The following is a 12,304-nucleotide window of genomic DNA, read 5'->3' as shown; positions in this document are numbered from 1 at the left end:
GCAAACATGTAATAAATCTCCTTAAAATTGCACATAGACAATTTGATTCGGTTTTGGAATTTCATAGTATTAAAGTTAATAATGGTTATGTGATAAATGATGTTTGGTTTGCAATTGGATTTGAATATAAGGCCCGAATTCTTTTCTACTCATACGTTGCCGCTCTGACAGCTATTTGCCACTGTGCTGCCTGCATTAATATTTATAGACTTCTACTGACATCACGTGACCTTAATTAGCCAATCAAAGCTATGGATAAGTTTATATTCCTGCTCAGAACTACGCTATTCACACGCTGTATGGTCATGTCCCCGCCCAGAACCAACTTATAAACAGACATAAAAGTATATCTGTGTATAAATGCAACCATTTCCCTAATCAGAAGGAACCCGTTTTGATAACAGGGTTATAAAATGCCTGATTTACACTGCAGCTGCTAAAACACGATAAGTTTTTACCACTGCGCATAGCCAAATATGTCCTGCCCAGAATCAGTTATGTCCTTCCTCAGAACCAACGTTTAAAATAGACGTAAACGTCTAATATTCACATATTTACATATAGATTCCAACAGAAGAAGGATATGAGAAAGACGTTTGGATGTCTTTCCGCTAAGAGCCGATCAATTTTCACGCTATAGATGTAGCCACACATCCCGCACTTTGCGAGAACCATTGTTGCCCCTGCACAGCGCCAAACATTAACACAGACAGAAAAAGCGGCTCTTGCAAACTCGAAGAACGTTCTTGATGAGAGATAGACTTTTAAGGAGAATTTGTTAAATATATTTCAAGCTCAGAACCAAGATATTTGTTTAAATATTCTTGTAGGTTAGAGACTCATGTGAGTTGGAATTTGTGAATTTCATGCAATAGTAATCGAACACGCTGTTCTCTTCCAGAACGTGTGCATCCTTTGCATATGTACAAGAATACGGTAATGTTCGGTAGACACTCACGTGGTAATTTATGACCTGTCGCTGTGAAGCGAGGGTAATTTTCTACCGTATTAAGTCAGAACTTACGCAGTGTGTGAATAGCTCGTATGCTTCTGAGTTACGAAGTAAGGGGATTTTATGTCCGTGTAGAATGTGGTACATACAGAGATTTAACGGTAATTTTGTCCTTTAAGGAACAGGTTTCTGGGAGAGAGACGGGACAGTACAAAGATGGAAGTCCAAGGGAAAAAAAAGACGAGGTCAGAATAAAGGACTAGGAAGTCCAGGAAGGGATGAAGCCTAGAGAATAAGAAGTCGATGAAATAGGAAGACGCTGATACACGCACGGACAAGGGAGGAAGGTGATGCAAATCGGTTGTGGACATTGAGCACTTTTCACTAATCGTTATTATGATGGAACAAATCCAAATTAGACACTGCTATTATAATATTTTGACATAATTTAGATTGAATCGGAATTGCTACATTTAATTTGTTTTGATTAATATTTTATTTTTCTTGTCTACGGTGGGTTCGGGCTCGTATTACTTTATTTCTTCCCAGTATTTTTGCTCAGTTCTCTGTTGAAATTCTATTCTTTTTCCACTTCCACCGGGCTCTAACATCGAAGGAGGTCATTCTCTTGATAACGCCTGCCAAATCCAATTAACCACCCCTCTTATTATGAGGGCAACGTTACACAGCCATTTGCCCAATTAGAATGAATCCTTTACAAAAACAGAGCGATAGAATGTCCTAATTTACTCTGCATGTACTAAAACACCACTATTGGTTACTGTTTACCGCATTATACAAGTTACATGTTCATGATTTATGCCCATTTCTGAAGAAATTGGTCATCTTTTTATTTAACTTAGCAGTATATCTTTCATTTTTTTTACGCATTTCAACTATTTGCTTAAAAGCAAAAATGGAAGATTTTCTCATGTTGAATCTGCAAGTGTCAGTATAATATTTAGACAAAAAGCAAGAGATTACACAAAACTCAAATTGTTTATTTCCTAAAAATATTTTATTTAACAGATGTACAATATTTGTAGAACAAGACGCAAAATGTTTAGTAAAATGGAACCAAAACTTTGAAGTAATATTGTAGTACGTTCGTTTTCACTCTTACAGAGAGTGCATTTGTCGTCATCTAATATGTTAATTGCTTTCAAAAGAATATTAGTGACAATTCGTAAACTAATTAATTTAAACTTAAAAGAGATCAGCTTTGTGTCCTTATGACAAAGTTTCGAAAGGCTATATATCAGTTTTAAAAATTTTATTCTATTATATGCTATTATAATGTAAATGTATTTACTGGAGATATTTTCCAGAAAATCAGTCGACATGAATCATTCTTTTTTGTAAACACTAGGTGTCGATCTAAATTCTGACCTTGTTTCAGAATTTTAGCAACCATTACTGCGCATTTTATAGTTTTAATAGAGATGTGTAGAGAAAGATTTCTCAGTTTTGGGCTTTTTACACTGATGTCAAGTTATTTTGTTGTGTCCAGATTTTGAGTTATAATTTTCTTCCGATCAGTTGGATTTGAAAAGGATTAATTCTTTTTTCTCTGGATATATTTTGAGGAGTGCTCACACAGAAGTTTTGGAAAGACATTGCTTACAAATTAAATTGGTTTTGCAACACCGGAGTGTCATTATTTATATTTCTACAAGAAACTGTAGATAATCACAGTACTGACTACAGCATGCGTCATCGTCATCCATCTTGGATCTTTCATCAGGATTCGAGCTTGAAAGTATTAGAACATTTATTACTATGACTTTTGCAATTTAATTCGTGGATTATTCTTGGATTATTGTTGGATTTGTTTCTTGAAACCGTAAGTTCTTCTATTATTTTCATTTTTACAGAATTTTTCCAGGGAAATAAATTATTTATTAAATTTTAAAGAACGCTTGTTGTTTTCACTCTTTCTGTGTTACTGTTTATTCGAGCCTAATAATAATAATAATAATAATAATACTTTTATCCACGTTTCTTGCTTATAAGCGTGTTGCCTCTTTGCCTTTTTAGATAATTCTTTGTAAATACAATTCAGCGAGTTTTGTGTTTGCAAACTTCAATGCCTGCATCTTTCCAGGATTTGTATTGATGGAACTTATTAGGTGGAACAAAATTTAAAAATAACTCAGGGAAATACTCATTTGGACCTTGAGCATCATCTTTCCAATTCGATACTGGCACAATTACATCTATCCAAAAAACTGTTTTAATGAGCTTACCAATTTCGTCTAATTTTCTCCTCCTTAAATTCCAAATATCGTTCATATTTCTGAACGTAGTTGTATTGAATAGGTCCTGCCTCGCGCCATCCTAGGTATCCAGTAATCCTTTTCCCTATCCTATCTTAATATGCATAATGAATGAATAAGTGTGTACCATATTTAATCCTCCCTCATTCTACAGGGATACTAGTATCTCGCGTTTAGTTCTCTCTACTTTTCCACCCCTTACCAACTTAAATAAGGTAAGATAGAGGTCTGCTTCAAACTTTGTTGATGTGTTATGAAAAATAATTTGTATATCATAATCTTCTTCTCATTTCTTGCTATGAGAATGAATTTGCCCATGGTAAAAGAGAGAGAGAGAGAGAGAGAGAGAGAGAGAGAGAGAGAGAGAGAGAGAGAGAGAGAGTTCAGGCTCTCTTAACAAAGGAGCATCACTCATAACGGTGTTGATACGGCTAAATCTTGGGGAATATGGCAAGCGGGGGTACGGAATCGCTGTAATGAAAGACAGCTGTTCTGACTCGACGAATGAATTTTATTTAAATAACTGATATAAAGCCCTTATATGTAAAATTCACGAAATACATATAAGATTACAGTTTTCCTTCGAGCTTATCAACTTCATACATTTGTATAATTTCTGCCTTTTAGAATATAATACTGATAATTAAATCTCGATTAACTTCATGATAGTCAAGGAGTATAAAATTCAATAGTTGCGATTAATGCAACAGCCATTTTGAAGAAATGTGTCTTACTAAATTTAAAATAGAATAATAATTTGGAATAGGTTACTAAACATTGTTCTTTATTACTTAAAGAATTTTTTATTTCCAAATTAAATTTAAACATGAAGTTGATAGAAAATTCGTCTTTACCAATAAAACATACCAGAAATACAAATACGTATAAATTCTTTGAAACGATTAAGCATTCCATTACATTATAATATAAATAAAGAAGGACTCAGACAAATGTTGAAAAAATATGAACTTTACAGTTAAGCTCTCAAATATTAAAAATTGCATGTTCTTTAAAGAAGTTTACGAACACAGATGATTCTTACCTGTAAGGAAAGACAGAGCTGTTCTGACTCTAGATGAACGAATTATTTCTGCGTATGCCTGCTCTCAATTTATACGCAGTGCTTGTGGTCGCACATCTTGAATCAGAACAAGACTATCGTCCTTTCCCACGGGAAACGCGTGAATTATCTAGCTTACTTATCCATTATGGATTTAGTAATTCTCCTATTTAGCAGCTTCCCACCAGATCTAAATTGCTGACCTTTGGATACAAGAGAAATGTATTTTATGGGTTTTTACACTTGCCCGTAAAGTTATAGTACAGAAATAAATAAAATTAATCTCAATATACTTTTGTGGAAAATGATTTTCAATATAATTTAGTGAAAATTACTTTTAATATAATTTAGAGAAAATTTCAATCTTATTACTTTTCCTAAAAGATTCTGTCCTAATAGATGTATTTGTAAGTGCTGAAAAAGGATGCATAAATCTGGGGAGAACAAGAGTTTTTAAAACAATTACTTTACCTACCTCTGAAAGATGTCTTTGACTCCAGCTTGCAAATATTCTTTTGACTTTGTTAGTTTCTCCTTATAATTAATTTCCACCATTTTTGTAAGTCTAGAGAAAAATCGATGCCAAGAAGTGTAAAGTTAGAAGAAGACCAGTTTATTTCCATACCGGGACATATTCTTTCATTGGAAAATTTCTTGTTTCCAATCCAATTAGCATTTGTTTTTGTTATGATACATTTAAGTTATGATAATAGAAGAAGAAAGAAGCCTTGCAAGATATTCATAGTTGCTTTAAGAGAATGTTGAGATCCATCAGAAGAATAAAAGCGTCATCAGCATACTGATCTAATTAATATTCACTGACATCAAAGATGAGAGTAGTAAAGTGGGGCACATTAGGGACAATGGGACTTAGCATTAAAAAGACCCCTGGGTCAGATTAGGGACAATGGAAATTTAACATGGAGAGAAATCGTGGGTCACTTTAGGGACAATGGGAATTTAACATAGAGTTTGGGTCTGTCTAGGGACAAGGGAAATTAACATGGGGAATAGAGTTTGGGCTTTTGGGATTTTTTTTTTTTTTTTAAATTTTTTTAAATTTAAATTTAAATTTAAATTTAAATTTAAAAAAGGGGTAGGCAATGGAAAGGCTATCTCTTTTCGAGAAATATCTCTGGCCCTGAAAAGGGCCTTTGGGTTTTCTTCTTCTTCTTCTGCTTCTAGTTTCTTCTTTTTCTCCACCAAGTTCTTATTTTATCTCCAACACTCTTTCTCTTCTTTTCTTTCTTTTTTTTCTCCTGCTCTTCTTTCTTCTTCTCTTCCTCCTCTTCTTTCTTCCTCTTTTCATTTTCTTCTTCTTTTTCAATTTTTTCATTCCATGCTCTCATCTTTATCCTTTCCTCTTCATCCTCCTTCTCCTCCTTTATTTCTTTCAACAGATCACTGATGATTACCTTCATTTTTCGTAAATTGTTTATCTCCATCTTCACTCGATGGGGACTATAAGAATAGTGATCCTCGTTTAGGTTAACCAACATTTGCTCTATCATTCCTAAATTGTCGAGGACGTTTTGCAATTTTTCCATTTTGCCCATTTGGTTAGAAGCCATCTTCTTTTTTATTCTTTGCAGAATGGTTTGAACGACGAATACTGTGGGTTCTTATACGAAAAGCGCGGACGTGAAGGAAAACATCCCCCTACTTTTTCATTTCATATAATAAAACCCAAACTATACTTTCTCATTTCATATAATAAAAACCCAAACTATACTCTCCACATACGCTAAGAAACAATAAACAAAATCCATAATCTACTATCCACACAATCTTACGTGAGCGCTTACAAAACCCAAACTATACTCTTCACATACGCTAAGAACAATAAACAAATCCATAATCTACTATTCACACAATCGTACGTGAGCGGGTACAAACACAAACACAAACACACAAACACAAACACACAAACACAAACACACAAACACATACGCTAAGAAACGATAAACAAATCCATAATCTACTATCCACACAATCGTACGTGAGCGGTTACAAAACCCAAACTATACTCTCCACATACGCTAAGAACAATAAACTAATCCATAATCTACTATCCACACAATCGTACGTGAGCGCTTACAGAACCCTAACTATACTCTTCACCTACGCTAAGAAACAATAAAGAAACCCATAATCTACTATTCCCACAAACATACCTTAGCTCTTACAAGCACCAACACACAAACACATACCCTCACACTATCTTAAAAAAGAGTTAGTGTTTATAATCACACTACTCTACCTACACACATTGGCAAATCGATCGTTATTTCTTTTCTAGAGTATTGTGTAGCCCTGAAAAGGGCTGTTTTTTTTGTTTGGAACTTCATGGACACCTGGTTAATGGTGGCACCTTCCAGGCCTGGCGCCGCATACACATCTTGTCCCCCAGTTACTTTTTACCTTTTTGGGGGAGAGAGCAGAGGCAGGATATGTCGCTTCAGAATCCCAATTTTCGCTCTCTGGGATTCTGAAATTTCTTCTTCTTCTCTCCTTTTCCTCCTCCTCCTCTTCTTTGTATCTTCTCTCCTCCTCTTTGTATCTTCTTTCCTCTTCTTCTTTATATCTTCTCTCTTCCTCTTCTTTGTTTCTTCTTTCCTCCTCCTCTCTTATCCTTCCCTCCTCCACAATGGCTTCCGCGGCCAGTTCATTTAATATGCGCCTGGCATATTCCAGATGCACATGAAGTTCCAACAGTTTCTCCAGTCTCGTGTTCATTTTTGGTGTTGATCAATCAACAAGGGTAGCTGGACTGCCGAACGAGTTTCAATTTATAGTGAAAGCGCGGACGTGAAAGAAAAAACATCCCCTAAAAACATAAAATTGATCTTACCTACATCATGACCAAAAAACAACAACGCGTGGACCTAAAAGTAAGCACTCACTCACTTTTTATGCTACCCATCACTATTTTAAAATTTTTTACAAATCACTTCAATAGACTATCCACATACCCAAAGCAATCCAATCTAACCCCAAATTTACACCTCAAACACCAAAAAAAAAAAAGACATCATTTTAATCTACTATCCATACCAACTTACTTAACCACTTACAAACACAAACACACAAACACATACCCTCACATTTTTTTAAAAAAGAGTTAGTGTTTATTTTCACACTACTCTACCTACACACATTGGCAAATCGATTGTTATTTCTTTTCTAGAGTATTGGGTAGCCCTGAAAAGGGCTGTTTTTTTTGTTTGCTATGGCATTCTTTTTAGTTTCTAAGAATGCGATGTCCTCTGAGGATAGACTTTCTGGCGATAGGTCTGCTTCTTCGGAAAGAGAAGAAGAACTCTTTGGTGTCGATACGACAATCGACAAAGCTTCTGTCAGCTTCAGGTTGCTGCTGCTGCTCTTGTTGTTGTTGTTGCTGCTGTCTCTGAAGTCTGTACTTCTCTGTCCATTCTTCTTTTTCCCTGTTCATTTCTTCTCTGAAGAGCTCTTCTATCAGGTCTTCAGTGATTTTTAACATTCTCACATTCTCTATTTCTTCTGGCTTCGGTATCAGACTGTGTCTGACCCTATGCAAATTCACGTAGGCTTCGTTGAGTTTAGCTAGTTTGGAGCACATCTTCTTAGGAGGATGAGTCGACAATGGATGGTTAGACTGGAAACAACCCGGTTCTTAAAGTCAAAGCGCGGACGTGAAGGAAAACATCCCCCACACGGTTTTTGAGTCGCAACGTTTAGTGAGTGTCATGAGAGGGATAGTAAGAAATGAAAGAGCATCAATCAAACATTCTTATAGCTAAACAAAAGACAAAGGCATTTTTTTTAAAACACAACATTTTTTATTCAAAGATCACTTAACACTAAACAACAACTCTAACATTTTTAACAATAATCCAACAATATAACATCAAACAATTTTTTCAAAACACAACATTTTTTATTCAAAAATCACTTAACACTAAACAACAACAACTCTAACATTTTTTAACAACAATGCAACACTAAAAGTTTCTCCACTAGGTAAAGAGGGATAACAGTCTTCCATGGTTTCTAGTAATCTAGGATGACTTCTCTCAAACTGTTGATTTCTATGGTATTATCGAATTCTGCATACAGGATGACGTTCACCGTTTCATCAGGGTCTCGGTCTTTAAACTGAATTTCCACACGAATCTGGCCGGATTTTATAGGGTGGAAATGTCCCTCGTCGCTGCCTTGGTCTGGAGTGAAATCGAAAGCCCACAAAGCGTAGCCTCCTGCATAATCCTCGTACGTAATACCGTGACTGGTATTGGTTCCTAACTGTCCGGTGGCTTCGTACAAGGACAAGTACGATCTCAAGTAATTCTTCTTTTTAAAGTCAGGTTCGAAAGGTCGGGTACACAAGGTCTTGCCATCGCGACTGACTTCGATTTTGGACACGCCAAAGTGTTGAAAGTAGAAAGGATTTTTTTCGGCAGCTCCGTTGAAGGCTGTATTCTCGACGATACCAACGATCAAACGTTTGGGTAACTGTCCTTGGAACAGATGATCTTCCATCATGGATCGCTGTCCCTTGGGAATGGTGAAGGTTTTCACTTCCACGCGTCGTATGGGATACTTGGCGGTCGTTCTGCTCAACGTCTGACTGATGTCGTTTCCCACTTTAGGTAACACTTCCACACGGCGTACGTAGAATTTGGCTTCTAGGATTTTGGTTTTGTAACCGTCACTATCAGCCATCAAATGGAAAGCGGCAATGCTACGATTCAGTCTCAGGCGGACATCCACCCCGTTCAGCAAAAACTTTTCTTGCAACCACATGTCCAAATGCAAACGATCCATCAGTTCTAAACTTGTGTCGGCTCCCGTGATTTACTTTCTTCGTTCTACAAATCCATCATTGTTGTCTTTCTTTTCATCAGTTTCCAATATTTCAAACTTGGTAGGTTCGTCAGCTTCCCATACCACACAGGCATTGAGATGAGTGTTCTTGGCATCTATTCCGTACGTCAAGAGATTTTCCAGGTAGGCACGATAAGGGTAAGTATCCATGCTGCTACTGACCAGTTTGTTATTCAAATACAAGTCCACTCCACTGAACAAGAAATGCATGAAATTGTTGACGGGAGCTACTGCTTCATCGTCTATAGCACCTCCAGTCTTATCTAGAATTTTGACTTTCAGGTACAAGTAACTGCTATTCAGATCGATGTAATCTTCGGGCTGTCCTTTGATTTCAAACTCGATGGGAGCGGAATCGGTCAGTGAGGAGACGGGGTGAAATTCCACCCACTGGGATTCTTGCATCGTCATCATCGTGGGGGGCATGGCAAACAGATCCAGTTCCGTCTTGGAACAAGCGCAAGATTCTCGGTGCATCATATTTTTGTCTCTTTTCTCAATAATCGAAAACGTCTAAGTCTCGAACGGTTCTTCTTTTCTTGGCCTTTCTCGCTTGAAGTCTGGTGAAAGGGTGTTTTCTTCGTCGTCTCTTTCTGCCTTGTCCTTGCTGAATGCCTGACTCGGTAGCGTGCAGGGCATTTATAGGTGTTTCTCGTTGGCCTAAAATGTCTTTGCCCGTTTGCAGCAAGATATTTTTGCCTGCCCTCATGAAGGCTTCTTTAGGGTTTTGTTTGTCGATGATGACATTCTGGAGAAATTCTTTGCCTTGCGTCAGTGCCGCATCTTTCAAGGCGTGCAATCCGCGTGTCACCATCGGTTTCAACACCGGGGCCACCGAACGAAAGGCCGATTTTAACATATCTCCTAAGCCGTGTCCTCGCTGTCGAGCAACCCCTCGGTACACTGGATACATGACTTAAGAGTCGTGAGAGAACCGTTTTCGAAAATGGAGTTTCACCGTGACTTTTCCTTTGGTGAATGGAATATTTTGTCCCAGATCTCCTTTTATAGCAATGTTGACCGTGTCCAAATACGACTTACTGACAGGCAAATAGTGAGGATGGACAAATTCGCGGTGGACGTGGTAAGTGTTTCCACCTTCCTCGTCAGTGTTCGTGGCAGAATCCACTTTGAAAGGAATGACACACAGTAACGGTACGGAGGTGTGTCCCACCACGTTGTACTCCACCACATCGGAATACACGAACATCAAATTCAGTCCTTGGTTCAGTTCTACCGGGGCACGAAATAACTTGCTAAAAGACTCGTTGTCGTAAACGATGGGTAATTCGTTTTTCTTGATCATGGTCTTTCTCATGTCCATGTCTCCGCCCAACATGTCAAACAATTCAGGACAAAATAAAATGGACACGATTTTACTCCGTTCAAGTTTCATCAAGAAGCGACGAGCTGCTTTGTGGTACTCCATGGTGACATTTTTGTTGACATGCTCCAAAGCTTTCAGAAGCACGACATTAAACCTGGAGGTTATGGTGCTGACCAAATGTTGACCACTAAAATAATAGCCTGGGGGAATGAACAAGTGATAGGTGGTGTACTTTTGTGTACGGGTTTTCTTGTCATATTTGACATTGCTATCCATCCACTGTTGCATTTGCTCGTCATGAACTTCCACATCAAAAAAATTTTGATTGGGAAGGACATTGAGGACTTGGGTCGGGTGAATCATTTCTACTAAAGCCACTTCCCAATGGGCTTCGTGATCTAACTGGATGGCTTGAGGTAATTTGGCCGTGTAACAGCACAACGTGTTCTTGGGAAACACCTCCATGGAACTGTCACTGGGTAAGGTTAAGTAAAATTGGTTTTGGTGACTCATAATTCCAGAGTTCTGTGGCTGTCCGAGGGGTTACTGGACGTCAGAGGCGTGTCTCCGTCTAAAATGGGGTTCTGGTTGTGATTGAAGTGGTGACTGGCACTGGCACTGGACACAAGGTTCCCGGGGTTCCCGTTCGAGGTGAATTTCAGGGAGGGATTAGGAAGCAGGTAACCGATGCAACTGCTCAATAAAATGGTCCACAATTGTTTGTCTCCTTGTTGCAAACTCAAATTGGCGATGGCTGCCCCGATGACACAATACACCACGAAGATTTGGCAGAAAAAGACGATTTGCGTTTTAGGCACACGTTCTCCACACCACACCCACAAGGGTTGTTTTTGTAAATCTTGCACAGAAGAACTAGGTGAAGGAGGAGTGGTCGACGTAGCTGCGTCTGCTGTGTGAAAGGGCATGATGGTCACTTCTTTTTATAGTCGATGACTTGCGAAGCGTCGATCCAAGAATCAAAACTGGGTGGATATCCTTTCCAACGTACTTTGACTTCTTTGACACGTCGTTTGCCCACTTTACGGGTTCTGCGTTCGAGAATGCTTTCGATGTCGTACACGTCGTCTTCTTTTTTGGTCACACGTTGTAACTCGGGCAAATAAAACGTTCCTTTGAGCACTTCTCCGTTCATGTCTTCCAATTTATAGACGGCAGGATGACGGCCATGCACTCGTCCAGTGACGCGAAACAATTCGGTCGTCCAGTTAGGTAAGTAACCTTTGTCGAAAGTGCGTTTGGTTTTGCCAATGCGCACCCAATCTCCTACGGCCAACACTCCACTTTTCTTGGGGACAGCCCTCGTCGGGGACGTACCAAACAGGCGCTCAAACACCAGCACTTCGTTGTCGGGAGTCACGTCTTGCGGGGCACGTCCGATGCTTCGATGGTAAGATTGGCTGTACGCTTGCACCAGGTGCGGTAAGATGTCGATGTACTTCAGAGTGTGGTGATGCGTAAAATATTTCCACATGCGTTCTTTCAAAGTGCGTTGAAAACGTTCCACGATGCTGGCTTTGGTTTCGGGATTCTCGGTGGTAAAAAAATGAATGTCACGTTTCTTTAATTCTTTTTGGAAAGCTTGGTTCAGAAATTCGGTGCCTTTGTCCGTTTGCCATCGAAGAGGGTGACGACCGCTTTGTTTCAACACCCGTTGCAGGGCTCGCACTAACTCGCTGCTCGATTTGGAAGTCAAGGGTACGACCCAAGCAAATTTGGAAAAGACGTCGATGACACAAAACAAATATTTGTAGCCACGATTGTAGCTGGCCAAATGAGAGACATCGGCTAAATCGGCTTGCCATTGA

This window comes from Sinohyriopsis cumingii, chromosome 19 (genome assembly GCF_028554795.1).
Source record: "Sinohyriopsis cumingii isolate HCF-2022 chromosome 19, ASM2855479v2, whole genome shotgun sequence".
NCBI classification, from domain to species: domain Eukaryota; kingdom Metazoa; phylum Mollusca; class Bivalvia; order Unionida; family Unionidae; genus Sinohyriopsis; species Sinohyriopsis cumingii.
This window is presented reverse-complemented; position numbering follows the sequence as displayed.